Source organism: Pongo pygmaeus, chromosome 14 (genome assembly GCF_028885625.2).
Source record: "Pongo pygmaeus isolate AG05252 chromosome 14, NHGRI_mPonPyg2-v2.0_pri, whole genome shotgun sequence".
NCBI classification, from domain to species: domain Eukaryota; kingdom Metazoa; phylum Chordata; class Mammalia; order Primates; family Hominidae; genus Pongo; species Pongo pygmaeus.
This window is the reverse complement of record NC_072387.2, coordinates 32,751,351-32,766,879: the sequence shown is the minus strand read 5'-3', so window position 1 is coordinate 32,766,879 and position 15,529 is coordinate 32,751,351. Positions and strand designations below refer to the sequence as shown.

Here is a 15,529-nt window from a genome sequence, read left to right as displayed (position 1 = left end):
TCCTGGGCTCAAGTGATCCTCCTGCTTCAGCCTCCCAAGCAGCTAGGGCTACAGGTGCATGCCACCATGCCTGGCTAACATTCAAACTTCTGGGCTCGAATGATCCACTTCAGTGTTTCAAAGTGCTGGGATTACAGGTGTGAGCCACTGCACCTGACATGTGCTCTCTGGATAGAGTGGACACTTCCTACCATCAGACCAACAATGAAAAGTTGTTAACTCTTGGCTGGGTGTGGTGGCTCATGCTTGTAATCCCAGCACTTTGGGAGGCTGAGGTGGTGGATCACTGGAGGTCAGGAGTTCGACACCAGCCTAGCCAACATGGTAAAACCCCATCTCTACTAAAAATACAAAAATTAGCTGGGCATGGTGGCGCACATCTGTAGTCCCAGCTACTCAGGTGGCTGAGGCAGGAGAATCACTTGAACTGGGGAGGTGGTGGTTGCAGTGAGCTGAGATCATGCCAGAAGGAAAAGTCAGCCTTTATTCTGTCAACCAATGATACCAAAATTTTAAGGATAATCTAAAGGGCGGGTTTTGATAACTAGGGAACAGCTCAGATCACTCGCATCACTGTCTGTGTGGGTGCTCCAGGTCTGATGTGCTGATTGCAGGGCTGCAGAGTTGACTCCTGCATGTTCTCACATGTGGAATAGGAGTTAGGCAGCTGCAGCTCTGCAGTGCCCACACTGTCTGCACAGAAGCAGCATCTAAATATACTGTTACTTAAATCTATGTGAAGTTCACTTTGGAATTTAAAAAATTTCATGATTTTGGCCGGGCATGGTGGCTCATGCCTGTAATCCTAACACTTTGGGAGGCCGAGGCGGGCAGATTGCCTGGGCTCAGGAGTTCAAGACCACCCTGGGCAACATGGTGAAACTGCATCTCTACTAAAAATACAAAAAATTACCTGGGCATGGTGGTGCATGCCTTTAATCCCAGCTACTCAGGAGGCTGAGGCATGAGAATAGCTTGAACCCGAGAGGTGGAGGTTGCAGTGAGCTGAGATTGCACCACTGCACTCCAGCCTTGGCGACAGCAAGACTCTATCTCAAAAAAAAAAAAATGAATAAATAAAGAAATAAATAAATATTTCATGATTTTGTTAAACATCACTTCCTAATAAAGGGAAAAAATCCTTTTGTCACTGTGGAGAAGACTTTGTGGGGTGGAGTCACTACTGGGGATGAAAGAGAAAATGTTGAAGGAAGTCATCAGCTTTGTTGCTTTTCTTAATTGTAAGGTTTGAGTTTACTGCCTGATGATCAGAGCCAGAAGCACAGGTCTCCAGGAAATGCCATGACTGGATAGAGAGCCACACGCTGCTTCCCGTCATACATCTACCTGGACCTAACTCAGGAAGAAACATACGCTTCCTACATTTTATCCCATAAGCAAAGCAACTACTGCAGAACTGTTCATGGAGATTTTGTCTTAACTTCAAAAAGTGCTTCTCCTAATTTATTTTCTGTTGCACAGTATCAAGAAGCACCTGTGGAAAAAAAGGATTCAAAAGAAGAAAACCATAACCATCTTACAAGTGAGTTAATTGTGTTCCTCTCTTCTGTACTTAACTCATAGTGTTACTAAGTTGTCCTAAGATAAGAGAAGGCCTCTCTATGTTTTTTGTTTAAAATTCTTTTTTCAGAGATGGAGTCTTGCTGTGTTGCTCAGGCTGGACTCAAACTCCTGGGCATAAGCAGTCCTCCCCACTCAGCCTCCCAAGTAGCTGGACTATAGGCATGTGCTGCCCTGTCAGCTCTCCCTCTCATGCTCTCTCTCTCTGTATATGTGTGTGTGTATATGTGTGTGTGTGTTTGTCCCCTGTGGCTTTTTTTTTTTTTTTTTGGAGACAGAGTCTTGCTCTTTGGCCCAGCCTGGAGCATAGAGGCATGATTTCAGATCACTGCAACCTCTGCCTCCAGGGTTCAGGTGATTTCTTGTGTCTCAGCCTCCTAAGTAGCTTGGATTACAGGTGTGCACCATTATGCCCAGATAATTTTTTGTATTTTTAGTAGAGATGGGGTTTTATCATGTTGGCCAGGCTGGTCTCAAACTCCTGGCCTCAAGTGATCTGCCACCTTGGCCTCCCAAAGTGCTGGGATTACAGATCTGAGCTACTGCACCCAGCCATAATTTGTCATTGATCACTTTTCAAAAACACGTTTTATCATGCTATTTTCTGTAACTGAGCTCAACATGTTTCTACATTGGTCACTCTTTAAAGACACATTTTCTTTTTTCTTACTTTTCTATTACACTTTTAAGTTCTAGGGTACAAGTGCACAATGTGCAGGTTTGATACATAGGTATACATGTGCCATGTTTGTTTGCTGCGCCCATCAACTCATTATTTGTTGGGGTGATCAGGCCCAATTCCAGACTGTGGGGGCTACGAAGTCTGGCGGAGTCAAATGAATAAGACAAGATAAGTTAAGGGTGCATAAAGTGGGTCCAGGGGGCTGACACTAGTATGGAGGCTGTGAAGGCCCCGAGCTCTGGGAGCCCACACTATTTATTGGTGATCAAACAAAGAAGCAGGCGGTGAGGACATGGGGGTCAAAAGGAAGTGGTGCATCAAGTGTTTGATCTATAGCTGTGTCAGTTTAGCATTTTCTTTGAAGCATATGGAATGAGTTCAGTTACAGAAAATAGCACATCATCTAATTTTTTACCAAAAAGCTAGCATTTACTTTTTAGGGCAAGATATTTGCATTTTCTGTGTGGGCCTAATATGCTCAAAATTGAGTTTTTTGATATTTGACAGGACGTGTTTTTTTAAACTGCTCTTAGTTAATACATACTAAATTCAGTGAAAGAAAACAGCACATCATATATTATTTGTGTGCTATATCTTGCTTTTAGCATTTAGGGATGTATATGCATATCTTCCTGAAAGTACAAAGTGGGCTCAGAAATGCTTTTTTTAAAGTTGTCTGAAACATTGTTTAAAAAAAGGATCAATGTCTAAACGTGTTCTGTTCAGTGAAAGAAAGCAGCACATCATCTAGATTTTTGGCACACAGCCTTCATTTACTTTTCGCAGCTAGATATTTGCATTTTCTGTGTGGGCCTACTATGCTCAGAATTGTGTTGTTTGAGATTTGACAAGTTGTGTATTTGAAAACTGCTATTAGTTAATACATGTTGAATTTAGTGAAAAAAAAAACAGTGTATTAGACATTATTTGTGTGCCATATCTTGCTTTTAGCATTTAGGGCTGTATTTTCATATCTTCCTGAAAGTTCTAACTAGGCTTTTAATAGTTTTTTTCTGAGTGTGTACAAATGTGCTTTTAAAAATGAATCAATGTCAAAACATGTTGAATTCAGTGGAAAAAAACAGCATATCAGGTAGGTTTTTGGTACATAGCTTGCATTTACCTTTTAGGGCCTACTATGCTCAGAATTGTTTTTTCTGAGATTTGACAAGCTGCGTCTTTGAGAACTGCTATACCATGTAGAATCAAGTGAAGGAAACCAGAACATCATCTAGGTTTTTGGCACACCGCTTACGTTTACCCTTTATGATTAGATATTTGCATTTTCTTTGTTGGCCTACTAAGCTTGAAGTTGTGTTTTCTGAGATCTGTTTTCTAGATGTGTTTTCGACAATTGTGTTTTCGACAATTGTGTTTTCTGAGATGGGTTTTTGAAAACTGCTCTCAGTTAACACATGTTGAATTCAGCAAAAGAAAACTGCACATGACTTATATTTTGGGTGCCATGTCTTGCTTTTAGCATTCATAGCTGTACATGCATATCTTCCCAGAAGTGCTAACTGGGCTCTGAAATGGTATTTGAGCTTGTACAAAATGTGTTTTTGAAAAGTGATCAATGTAAAAGCATCTTAAATTTATTGACAGAAAGCAGCACATCATTTAGGTTTATGGCACAAAGCTGGTGTTTACCTTTTAGAGCTAGATATTCGCATTTTCTGTGTGGGCCTACTATGCTCAGAATTAGGTTTTCTGAGATTTGACAAGATGATCTTTGAAAAATGTTCTTAGTTAATACATGTTGAATTCAGTGAACAAAATAGCAGATCATACATATTTTGTGCACCATATCTTGCTGTTAGCATTTAGGACTGTGTATGCATACATTCCTGGAAGTGCTAACTGTGCTTGGAAATGTTGTTTTCGGAGCTTGTAGAAAACGTGTGTTTAAAAAGTGTTCAATGTCAAGACATGTGGAACTCCATGAAAGAAACAGCACATAATATAGGTTTTTGGCAGAAAGCTTGTGTTTACCTTTGACGGCTAGATATTCTCATTTTTTGTGTAAGACTACTGTGCTCAGAATTGTTTTCTGACTTGAAAACGTGTTTCTGAAAACTGCTCTTAGTTAATAAAGACTGAATTCAGTGAAACAAAACAGCACATCATCTAGGTTTTTGGCACAAATTAGTGATCACTCTCAGGGCTAGATATTTGCATTCTCCTTGTGGGTTTACTATGCACAGAATTGTGTTTTTTGAGATTTTACAAGATGTGTCTTTGAAAAGTGCTTTTAGTTAATACATGTTGAATTAGTGAAGCAAAACAGCACATCATACATTATTTGTGTGCCATATCTTGCTTTTAGCATGTACGGCTGTATATGCATATCTTTCTGGAAGCACTGACTTGGCTTCCAAACTTTATTTTATGAGCCTGTACAAAACGAGTTTTTGAAAAGTGATTAATGTCAAAACATATTAAATTAAGTGAGAAAACAGCACATCATCTAGATTTTTGGCACAAAGCTTGTGTCCACCTTTCTGGGCTAGATGTTTGCATTTTCTGTTTGTGCCACCTAAGTTAAAAATTGTGTTTTCTGAGATCTCACAAGATGTGTCTTTGAATACTGCTCTTAGTTAATACATGTTAAATTTAGTGAAAGAAAACAGCACATCATACAATATTTGTTTGCCATATATTGCTTTTAGCATTTAGGGCTATATATGCATATCTTTCTAGAAGCACTACTTGCGCTTCAAAATGTCATTTTTTGAGTTTGTACAAACAAATTTTGGAAAGCGATCAGCATCAAAACATGATAAATTCAGTGAAAGTAAACAAGACAACATTTTGGTTTTTGGCAAAAAGCTTGCATTTACCTTTCAGGGATAGATATCTCATTTTTTCTGAGGGCCTTTTTGCTTAAAATTGTGTTTTTAAAAATATTTGACAATATGTGTCCTTGAAAACAGCCCTTAGTTACTATATGTTGAATTTGGTGTAAGAAAGACAGCATATCAAATATTATTTGTGTGCTATATCTTGCTTTTAGCATTTAGGGTTGTATATGCATATCTTCCTAGATGTGATATATCCAGGTCTAAAAATTGAAAGCAAGCTTTGTGTGCCAAAAACAAAAAAAAACCAAAAAAAACCAACTATATAATGTGCTGTTTTGTTTCACTGAATTCAACATGTTTTGCCTGAGAACAGTTTTTTAAAATTTGTTTTGTACAAACTGAGATCAAACATTTCTGAGCCCTGTAGGCATTCATAGGAAGATATGAATTTCCAATCCCAACTGCTAAAAGCAAATTTTGGGCTAAAATACTTTATGATGTGTTGTTTTCTCTAATAGAATTCCACACATTTTTAATTAAAAATGTTTTCAAACACTCGTTTCATAGAAACTAAAAAATGACACTCTTGAGCCCAGTGAGATCCCTTATGAAGATAAGAATATTCGGCCTTAAAAATGGAAAACAAGATTTTTTCCAAAGAACTTGATGATGTTTTGGGTTTTTTTTTTTTTCACTGAATTCAACATGTTTTTACCTAGAACAGTTTTCAAATACACATTATGTAGAAGCTCAGAAAAGACATATCTGAGCCCAGTGGGCACTCAGGAAAATATAGATATCCAGCCCTAAAGCTAAAAGCAAGCTTTGTGCCAAAAATCCTTTATGATGTGCTGTTTTCTTTCACTGAATTCAACCTGTTTTGATGTAGAGCAGTTTTCAAAGACTTGTCTTGTCGAATCTCAGTCAACACAATTCTGAGTACAAGAGGCCCTCACAGAAAATGTGAATATCCAGTCCTAAAAGTTAAAAGCAGGATTTGTGCCTAAATTCATTAGGATGGGCTGTTTTCTTTGAGGAAATTCATCATGTTTTCATATAGAATCATTTTCAAACACAGGTTTTGTAGGCCTTCAGAACAGTCATTTATGAACCCAGTGGGCACTCATAGCAGAATATGAATACCCAGCCCTAATAGCTAAAAGCAACCTTTGTGCCAAAAAACTTGATGATGTGCTGGCTGGGCGCGGTGGCTCACCCCCGTAATCCCAGCACTTTGGGAGGCCGAGGCAGGCGGATCACGAGGCCAGGAGATTGAGACCATCCTGGCTAACACGGTGAAACCCTGTCTCTACTAAAAATACAAAAAATTAGCCAGGCGTGGTGGCGGGCGCCTGTAGTCCCAGCTACAGTGCGCGGAGATTGCACCACTGAACTCCAGCCTGGGCGACAGAGCAAGACTCTGTCTCAAAAAGACAGTGAAAGACAACTCCATATCATAGACGATTTTGGCACAAACCTTTCTTATATTTACTATGTCTGAATATTCACGTTTTTATTTGAAAGTTGAGTGGGTTCAAGCGTGTCTCTTCTTAGGTCTAAAAACGTGGTTTTACTAACTGTTCTAAGTAAGAATGTGTTTAATTCAGTGAAACAAAACAACACATCATAAGGATTTTTGGCACAAAACTTGTTCTCAGCTTTTACGTGTGCATATTTATAGTCTTTTATTAGAGTCCACTGGGTTCGCAAATTTGTGTTCTGTGTGTTAACAAAACTTACGTTTGAAAACTGTATTAAGTGCCGGGCAAGGTGGCTCACGCCTGTAATCCCAGCACTTTGGGAGGCCCAGACGGGCGGATCATGAGGTCAGGAGATCGAGACCATCCTGGCTAACACGGTGAAACCCCGTCTCTACTAAAAATACAAAAAATTAGCCGGGTGTGTTGGCGGGTGCCTGTAGTCCCAGCTACTAGGGAGGTTGAGGCAGGAGAAGGGCGTGAACCTGGGAGGCGGAGCTTGCAGCGAGCCAAGATCGCGCCGCTGCACTCCAGCCTGGGGGATAGAGCGAGACTCTGTCTCAAAAAAAAAAAAAAAAAAGAAAAAGAAAACTGTTAAGTGTAAACATATTATCTTTTGTCAAAGAATACAGCACATCATAAATTATTTTGACACAAATTTTCTTTTAGCTTTTACAGCTGGATATTCGCATTTTCTTTGAGGGCCTAGTATGCACAGAATTGTGTAGTCAGAGATTCAACACAATTTGAAAAGTGACCAATGTCTAAACATGTTGAATTCATCAAAAAAGATAGCACATCGTACAGTATTTGTGTGCCATATCTTGCTTTAGCATTTAGGGCTGGATTTGCATAACTGCATAAAAAGACTAACTGGGCTCAGAAATGTTTCTTCTGAGCTTGGAAAAAACGTGTTTTTGAAAGCTCTTCAAATAAAAGCCTGTTGAATTCAGTGAAAGAAAGCAGCACATTATACCGTATATGTGTGCCACATCTTTTAGCATTTAGAGCTGGTTATGTCTACGTGCCTTTAAAGGCTAACTTGGCTCAGAAATGTTTGCTCTGAGCTCGTACAAAATGTAGTTTAGAAAAATGTTCAAAAGCAAAACGTGGAATTCAGTAAAAAAACCCTGCATATCATGTAATATTTTGGCACAAAGCTTGCTTTTTTTTAATACTAGAGCTGGTTATTCATATCTTTCTATAAGGGCTACATGGGCTAAAGTGTGTGTTTTTTAGCTTCTATATAACGTAGGTTTGACAATTGTTCCAAATAAGAATTTATTTAATTTAGTGAAAGAAAACAGCACAACATAATTAATTTAGGCAGAAGTTTGCTATTGGCTTTTAGGGCTAGATATTCACATTTTCTCTGTGGGCTTACTATGCTCAGAATTATGTTTTCTGAAATTTGACAAGATGTGTCTTTAAAAACTGCTGTTAGTTAATACATGTTGAATTCAGTGAAATGAAGCAGCATATCATACATTATTTGCATGTCATATTTTGCTCTTAGCATTTAGAGATGCATGTGCATTTCTTACTGGATGTGCTAATTAGGCTTCAAAATGTTATTTTCTGAGATTGTACAAAATGTGTGTTTAAAAAGTGATCAATGTCAAAACATGTTGAATTCAGTTAAAGAAAACAGCACATAAGTTAGGTTTATGGCACAAAGCTTGTGTTTATCTTTGACAGCTAGATATTCACATTTTCTGTGTAAGCCTACTGTGATCAGAATTGTGTTTTCTGAGACTTGACAGTATGTGTCTTTGGAAACTGTTCTTAGTTAATACATGTTGAATTCAGTGAAAGAAACCAGCACATCATACATTATTTGTGTGCCATATCTTTCTTTTAGCATTTAGGGCTTTTATGCCTATCTTCCAGGAAGCACTAACTGGCACAGAAATATCTTTTTCTGAGCTTGTACAAAGTGTGTTTTTGAAAAGTGATCAATGTCAAAACATGTCAAATTAAATGAACAAAAACAGCACATCATCTAGGTTTTTGGAACAAAGCTTGTGTTTACCTTTTAGAGCTAGATATTCGCATTTTTTCTGTGGGCCTACTAAGTTCAAAATTGTGTTTTATGAGATTTGACAAGATATGTCTTTAAAAACTGCTCCTAGTTAATACACGTTGAGTTCGGTAAAAGAAAACTGCACATCATACGTTATTTCTGTTGCTATCTTGCTTTTAGCATTTAGCGCTGTATACACGTATCTTCCTGGAGACGCTAACTGGGCTCTGAAATGCTTTGTTCTGACCTTGTATGAATGGGTTTTTGAAAAGTGATCAATGTCAACATGCTGAATTCAATGAAAGAGAACAGCAAATAATCTAGGTTTTTGGAACAAAGCTTGCATTTACATTTTAGAGCTAGATACTCGCATTTTTTGTGTGAGGCTATTATGCTCTGAATTGTGTTTTTTGAGTTTTGACGAGATGTGTCTTTGAAAACTGCTATTAGTTAATACATGATGAATTCAGTGAAAAAACAACAACAGATCATACATTGTTTTTGTGCCATGTCTTACTTTCAGCATTTAGGGCTGTATATGCCTATTTTCCTGGAAGCGCTAACTGGGTTCCAAGATGTTTCTTTCTGAGCTTCTACAAACGTGTTTTTGAAAAGTGGTCAATGTCAAAACATGTTGAATTCAGTGAAATAAAACAGCACATCATACATTATTTTGTGCCATATCTTGCTTTTAGCATTTAGGGCTATATATGCATATTTTCCTGGAAGCACTAACTTGTCTCTGAAAAGTTTTTTTCTGAACTTGTACAAAACGTTTTTTAGTTGGAGAAGTAGGTGAAACAGCCATTGCAAAAATTTTAACAGTGAGAGAATTATGACAGTTAATGAGATTTAATCTACCCAATTATCATGTTGCCTTTAACCTCCAACTGCCTTTACTCAATCCTGGGCTTGTGTCGAGATAACTTTGGGAGACATTTAGTTTATAGTTTAAATAAACTAAACTTTTCCCCCAAATTGACTGCCTTTGTAAATCTAATGAGAGGCTGTCAGGTTGTGAGCATGAGAGAAGTCTGAATTCTGCTAAGGTGTAGACATAAACAGTTACCAGCCATTATTCCAAAGATCACAAGATTTGCAGCTTCTAATTACTCCTGCAGATAACATCACTATTGTAGAACCTAAGACTGGTCTTTTAATATATCTTTTCAGGTTTTTGCATTGCTGAAGACTGACTTCACCCAGACCTACCAACTGGTCCTGAGACCCCCACCCAGGAACCTATTCAGTGCAGGAGGACAGCTTCAGCTCCCTACGTCTTCATGTGTGACCCAATTGATGAGCACTTCCTTCTTCCTGGCCCCCTACTGACCAAACTATCCTTTAAAAACCCTAGTCACTGAGTTTCCAGGGAGACTAATTTGACTAATAATAAAACTGGTCTCCCATTCAGCCAGCTCTGCATGAATTAAATTTTCTCTATTGCATTCCCGTGTCTTAACAAGTCAGCTGTACCTGGGCACTGGGCAAAATGAACCCATTGGATGGCTACATATGTCCAGGTTAATCCGGTCATCACTGGGGGACTTGTGTAGGGGATTTTGGCTCTGGAAAGGATGGATTAGAGAATCTCTGTCTTCTGCAGACTGAAGTGTGCAGATTATTGCCAAGAAAAACCTCTGAGAAGCACAAGCTCAGGCCTTGGGGACTTCATGCATGTTGTTTGCCTGCTGAATAGGAGGCTCCTGTGTCCGCCCTCACAGCTTGGTCCTCACTTATATGAGCCCAACTGGGAATGCTCTCTGTGATTCAGGTCCACTTAGCTTCTAGAATGCTCAGGTAGGAAGTAATCATTAGAAGCATATGAAGTATGTTACCCCAGGAGCATAGTAGATTAGCCATTGACTTTTTTCCCCCTGTTGGATCTTAATCTTCAATGGAAATTAATCACCAAGGGCTCAAAAACAGCCACTAAGGATTAACATGCTCTGTTCACAGTCCTGGCATGTTGGGACCCAGGCCCAGTCCCTCATGAAGAGGGACTTCACTTTCTTTTGCTCCTCCCCAGCAGCCCTCCTGTTGGTTTGGATACAGCTACCCTGGGTTCAGCTCCTGCCTTTTCCTTCACAGTTGCTACCCAGGAGCAGGGAAAAAAGGGGTCTGCTATTGATGATGCTGGTAACCCCCACTGGGTAAAACTCACTGGGTGAACAGGTCAGCCACACACACTACAAAAAAGAAGGGCATCTGCCTCAACAGTAGAGTGAAGAAAGGCAGAAGTCTGCTCCTTATGAGCTAGCCTCCAGGGCATACAAAGACATTCTTACACATTCATTCCTTTTTGTATTCACTTTTTGAACATTTATTGGGCATCTGTAGTATGCTGGGACGTTCATTGGTTCCAAAGACATGGAGATAAACATTGGGGCACTCTGATCCATAAAACAAATACTTCTAAACCCGCAAAAAAACTTAGCCACACACTAATAGTGGGGAACTTCAACATCCTACTGACAGCTTTAAATGGATCATTGTGGTGAAAACTAACAAAGAAATTCTGGACTTAAACTTGACACTTGACGAATTTGACCTAATAGTCTTATTGTTTTATCCAAATTACCACTGTGTCCCTTTTAAGTAGGGCATTTAGACCAATTACATTGAAGGTTAATATGGATATGTGGGATGTTTATCCTGTCATTGTTTTGTAGACTCAGTTGTGCAGTTGCTTGATAGAGTCATTGGACGATGTACTTAAGTGTTTTTATGTTAGTAGTACTCTACCTAACAAACACAGAATATACATTCTTCTCATCTGCATATAGAACATATTATAAGATTGACCACATGCTTGTCCATAAAGCAACTCTTAATAAATTTAAAAAATAGAAATTAGACTATACTCTCAGACCACAGGACAATAAATTCAACACCAAGAATATCTCTCAAAACCACACAATTATATGAAAATTAAACAACTTGCTCCTGAATGACTTTTGGGTAAACAATAAAATTACAGCAGAAATAAAAAATTCTTTCAAATTAATGAAAACAGGACAGAACATGCCAAAATATCTGGGATACAGCAAAAGCAGTATCAAGAGGAAAGTTTATAGTGCTAAATGCCTACACCAAGGGGATAGAAAAAATCACAAATTAACAGTCTAACATTGCACCAAAGGAACTAGATAGAAAAGAACAAATTAACCCCAAAGCTAGTAGAAGAAAATAAATAAAATCAGAGCATAACTGAATGAAATTGAGAAGCAAAAATTTGTACAAAAGATCAACAAAACCCAAAGTTTGTTCACAGAAAATACAAACACAATTGATAGTCTGCTAGCTATATTAACAAAGTAACAAACGGGAAGACCAAAAGAAGCACAATCAGAAATGACAAAGATGACATTACTACTGAATCCACAGAAATATAAAGATCTTCAGACTATTGTTAACACCTCTATGCACACAAACTAGGAATTCTAGAGGAAACTGATAAATTCCTGGAAACACACAACCTCCCAAGAATGAATCAGGAAGAAACTGAAACCCTGAACTGACCAATCTTGAGTTGCAAAATTGAAGCAGGAATAAAAACCTACTAAGCAAAAAAAGTCCAGGATTAGATGGATTTACAGCTGAATTCTACCAGATGTACAAAGAACAGCTGATACCAATTCTACTGATACTATTCCAAAAAATAGAGAAACTCCTCCTTAACTCATCTATGAAGTCAGCATCATCCTCATATCAAAACCTAGCAAAGACACAACAAAAAAAGAAAACTACAGGCCAATATCCCTGATGAACTTATACACAAAGATTCTCAACAAAATATTAATACTAGTGAACTTAATCTAGCAGCACATCCAAAAGTTAATTCACCATAAAAATGTAGTTTTGATTCCTGGAATCAAGTTTGTTTCAACATATGCAAATCAATAAATGCGATTTACCACATAAACATTAAAAACAAAACCTATAGGATCATCTCAATGGATGTAGAAAAAGCTTTTGATAAAATTCAACATCCCTTCATGTTAAAAACCCTCAACAAAGTAGGCATCAAAGAAACATACCTCAAAATAATAAGGGCCATCTATGACAAACCCACAGCCAACATTATATGGAATGGGCTAAAGCTGGAAGCAGTCCCCTTGAGAACTACAACAAAATAGGATTCCTATTCTCACCATTCCTATTCAGTGTCATACTAGAAGTCCTAGCCAGGGCAATCAGGCAAGAGAAAGAAACATAAGGCATCCAAGTAGAAAAAGAAGAAGTCAAACTATTTCTCTTTATTGATGATATAATTCTATACCTAAAACCCTGAAGACTTCACCAAAAGGCTTCTAGAAGTGATAAACAACTTCATTAAATTTCACAGTAGAAAATCAATGAAAATCAAAAATGAAAATCAGTAGCAGTTCTATACATCAGTAATGTATGAGCTGAGAGCCCAATCAGGAACGCAATCTCCTTTACAATAGCCACAAAAGAAGTAATCTCTAGGAATACATCTAACCAAGGAGGTGAAAGATCTCTATAAGGAGAACTACAAAACACTGCTGAAAGAAATCATAGATAACAAACAAATAAAAAATTCCATGCCCATGGATTCGAAGAAATAAAATTGTTAAAATTTGGCCATACTGCCAAAGCAACTTAAAATTCTATTCTATCAAACTATCAATGCTATTTTTCACAGAATTAGAAAAGACTCTTCTAAAATTCATATGGAACCAAAAAAGATCCCAAAGATCCAAAACAAACCTAAGTAAAAAGCCAAACTAGAGGCATCACATTACCCAACTTCAAACTATACTGTAAGGCTACAGTAACCAAAACAACATGCTACTGGTACAAAAACAGACACATAGACCAATGGAACAGAACAGAGAGCTCAGGAATAAAGCCCCAGACCTTCGATCATCTAATCGTCAACAAAGTGGACAAAAACAAGCAATGGGGGAAGGACATCCTATTCAATAAATGGTGCTGGGATAGCTGGCTGGCCATACGCAGAAGAAAGAAACTGGACCCTACCTTTTACCATTTGTACAACAATTAACTCAAGATGAATTAAAGGTTTAAATGTGAGACCTCAAACTAACAGAATCCTAGAAGAAAACCTAGGAAACACTATTCTGGACATCAGCCTTGGGAAAGCTCAAAAGTCCTCAAAAGGAATTGCAATAAAAATAAAAACTGATAAGTAGACCTAATTAAACTAAAGAGCTTCTGCATAGCAATAGAAACTTTCAGCAGAGTAAATAGACAATGTACAGAATGGGAAAAATATTCACAAACTACGCATCCAACAAAGGTCACATATCCAGAATCTGTAAAGAACTTCAGTAACTGAACAAGCAAAAAATAAATAACCCCATTCAAAAACAGTCAGAATACATGAACAGATACTTCTCAAAATAATACGTACAAGTGGCAAACAAACATATGAAAAAATGCTCATCATCACTGATCATCGGAGAAATGTAAATTAGAAGCACAATGAGATACAATCTCACACCAGTCAGAATCGCTATTACAAAAAAGTAAAAAAATAACATGTTGGTGAGGTTGTGGAGAAAAAGGAACACTTACACACTGTTGGTGGGAATGTAAATTAGTTTAACTACTCAACTACTGTGGATATCAGTTTGCAGATTTCTCAAAGAACTGAGAACTACCAGTCAATCTGGCAACCCCATTACTAAGTATATATCCAAAAGAAAACCAATTATTCTACCAAAAACTCATACATGCACTCACATGTTCATCACAATACTACTCACAATAGCAATGACATGGAATCAACCTAGGTGCCCATCAACAGCGAATTGGATAAAGAAAATGTGGTACGTATACTTCATGGAATACTACACAGCCATAAAAAGAACAAAATTATGTTCTTTGCAGCAACATGGATGCAGCTGGAGGCCATTATCCTAAGCAAATTAACACAGGAACAGAAAACCAAATACCGCATATTCTCACTTGTAAGTGGGAGCTAAACATCAGGTATTCATGGTCATAAAGATGGAAACAAAAGATAATGTGGCCTACTAGCGGGGAAAGGGAGGGTGGTGAGGGTGAGGGTTGAAATTCTAACTGTTGGGTAGTATGGTTGGTATTTGGGTGGTGGGGGTATTCATACCACAAACCTTAGCATCATGCCATTTACCCAAGTAAAAACTTGCACATGTACCCTCTGAATCTAAAATAAAAGTTGAAAAATAAAGAGCAAATAAAACTGGGCCAGGGCAGCAATTCAAAGCATGATTGATAGATAGATAGATAGATAGATAGATAGATAGATAGATAGATGACAGATTAAAATAAATCTAAACTACAAACTTGTCTTTTTACTGTCTTGATAATGTTTTCTTATGGATTCTAGTTTTTAATTTTGATGAAGTCCAATTTATGTATTTTTCCTCTTGTTTCTTGTGCTTTCAGTGCTATATCTAGGACTCCATTGTCAAATCAAAGGTCATGGAGATTTATTTCTATGTTTTCTTTTAAGAGTTTTAACACTGGCCGGGAGCGGTGGCTCACGCCTGTAATCCCAGCACTTTGGGAGGCCGAGGCGGGCAGATCACGAGGTCAGGAGATCGAGACTATCCTGGCTAACAGGGTGAAACCCCGTCTCTACTAAAAATACAAAAAATTAGCCAGGCGAGGTGGCGGGCGCCTGTAGTCCCAGCTACTCGGGAGGCTGAGGCAGGAGAATGGCGTGAACCCCGTGGGGCGGAGCCTGCAGTGAGCCGAGATCGCGCCACTGCCCTCCAACCTGGGCGACAGCGAGACTCCGTCTCAAAAAAAAAAAAAAAAAGAGTTTTAACATTTATGTTAAGGTTTTTAATTCATTTTAATTGTTGTATACGCTGTCATGTAAGAACATCACCTCACTCTTTTGTATGTGGCTATCATTATCCCAGCACCATTTGTCAAAAAGAGTGTTTTTTCTCCATTGAATTTTTCCTGGCAATGCTGTGAAAAG

At 38.2% G+C, this 15,529-nt stretch overlaps 1 long non-coding RNA gene across 1 annotated transcript; it reads left to right on the top strand.

Annotated features, from left to right (window-relative positions):
• The first annotated feature begins 1,349 nt into the window (after positions 1–1,349).
• LOC134738014 (uncharacterized) lies at positions 1,350–10,013 on the top strand. Its single transcript, XR_010123490.1, has 2 exons — positions 1,350–1,543; positions 9,739–10,013. It is a non-coding gene; the product is annotated as an uncharacterized LOC134738014 (long non-coding RNA).
• Positions 10,014–15,529: the final 5,516 nt, after the last annotated feature.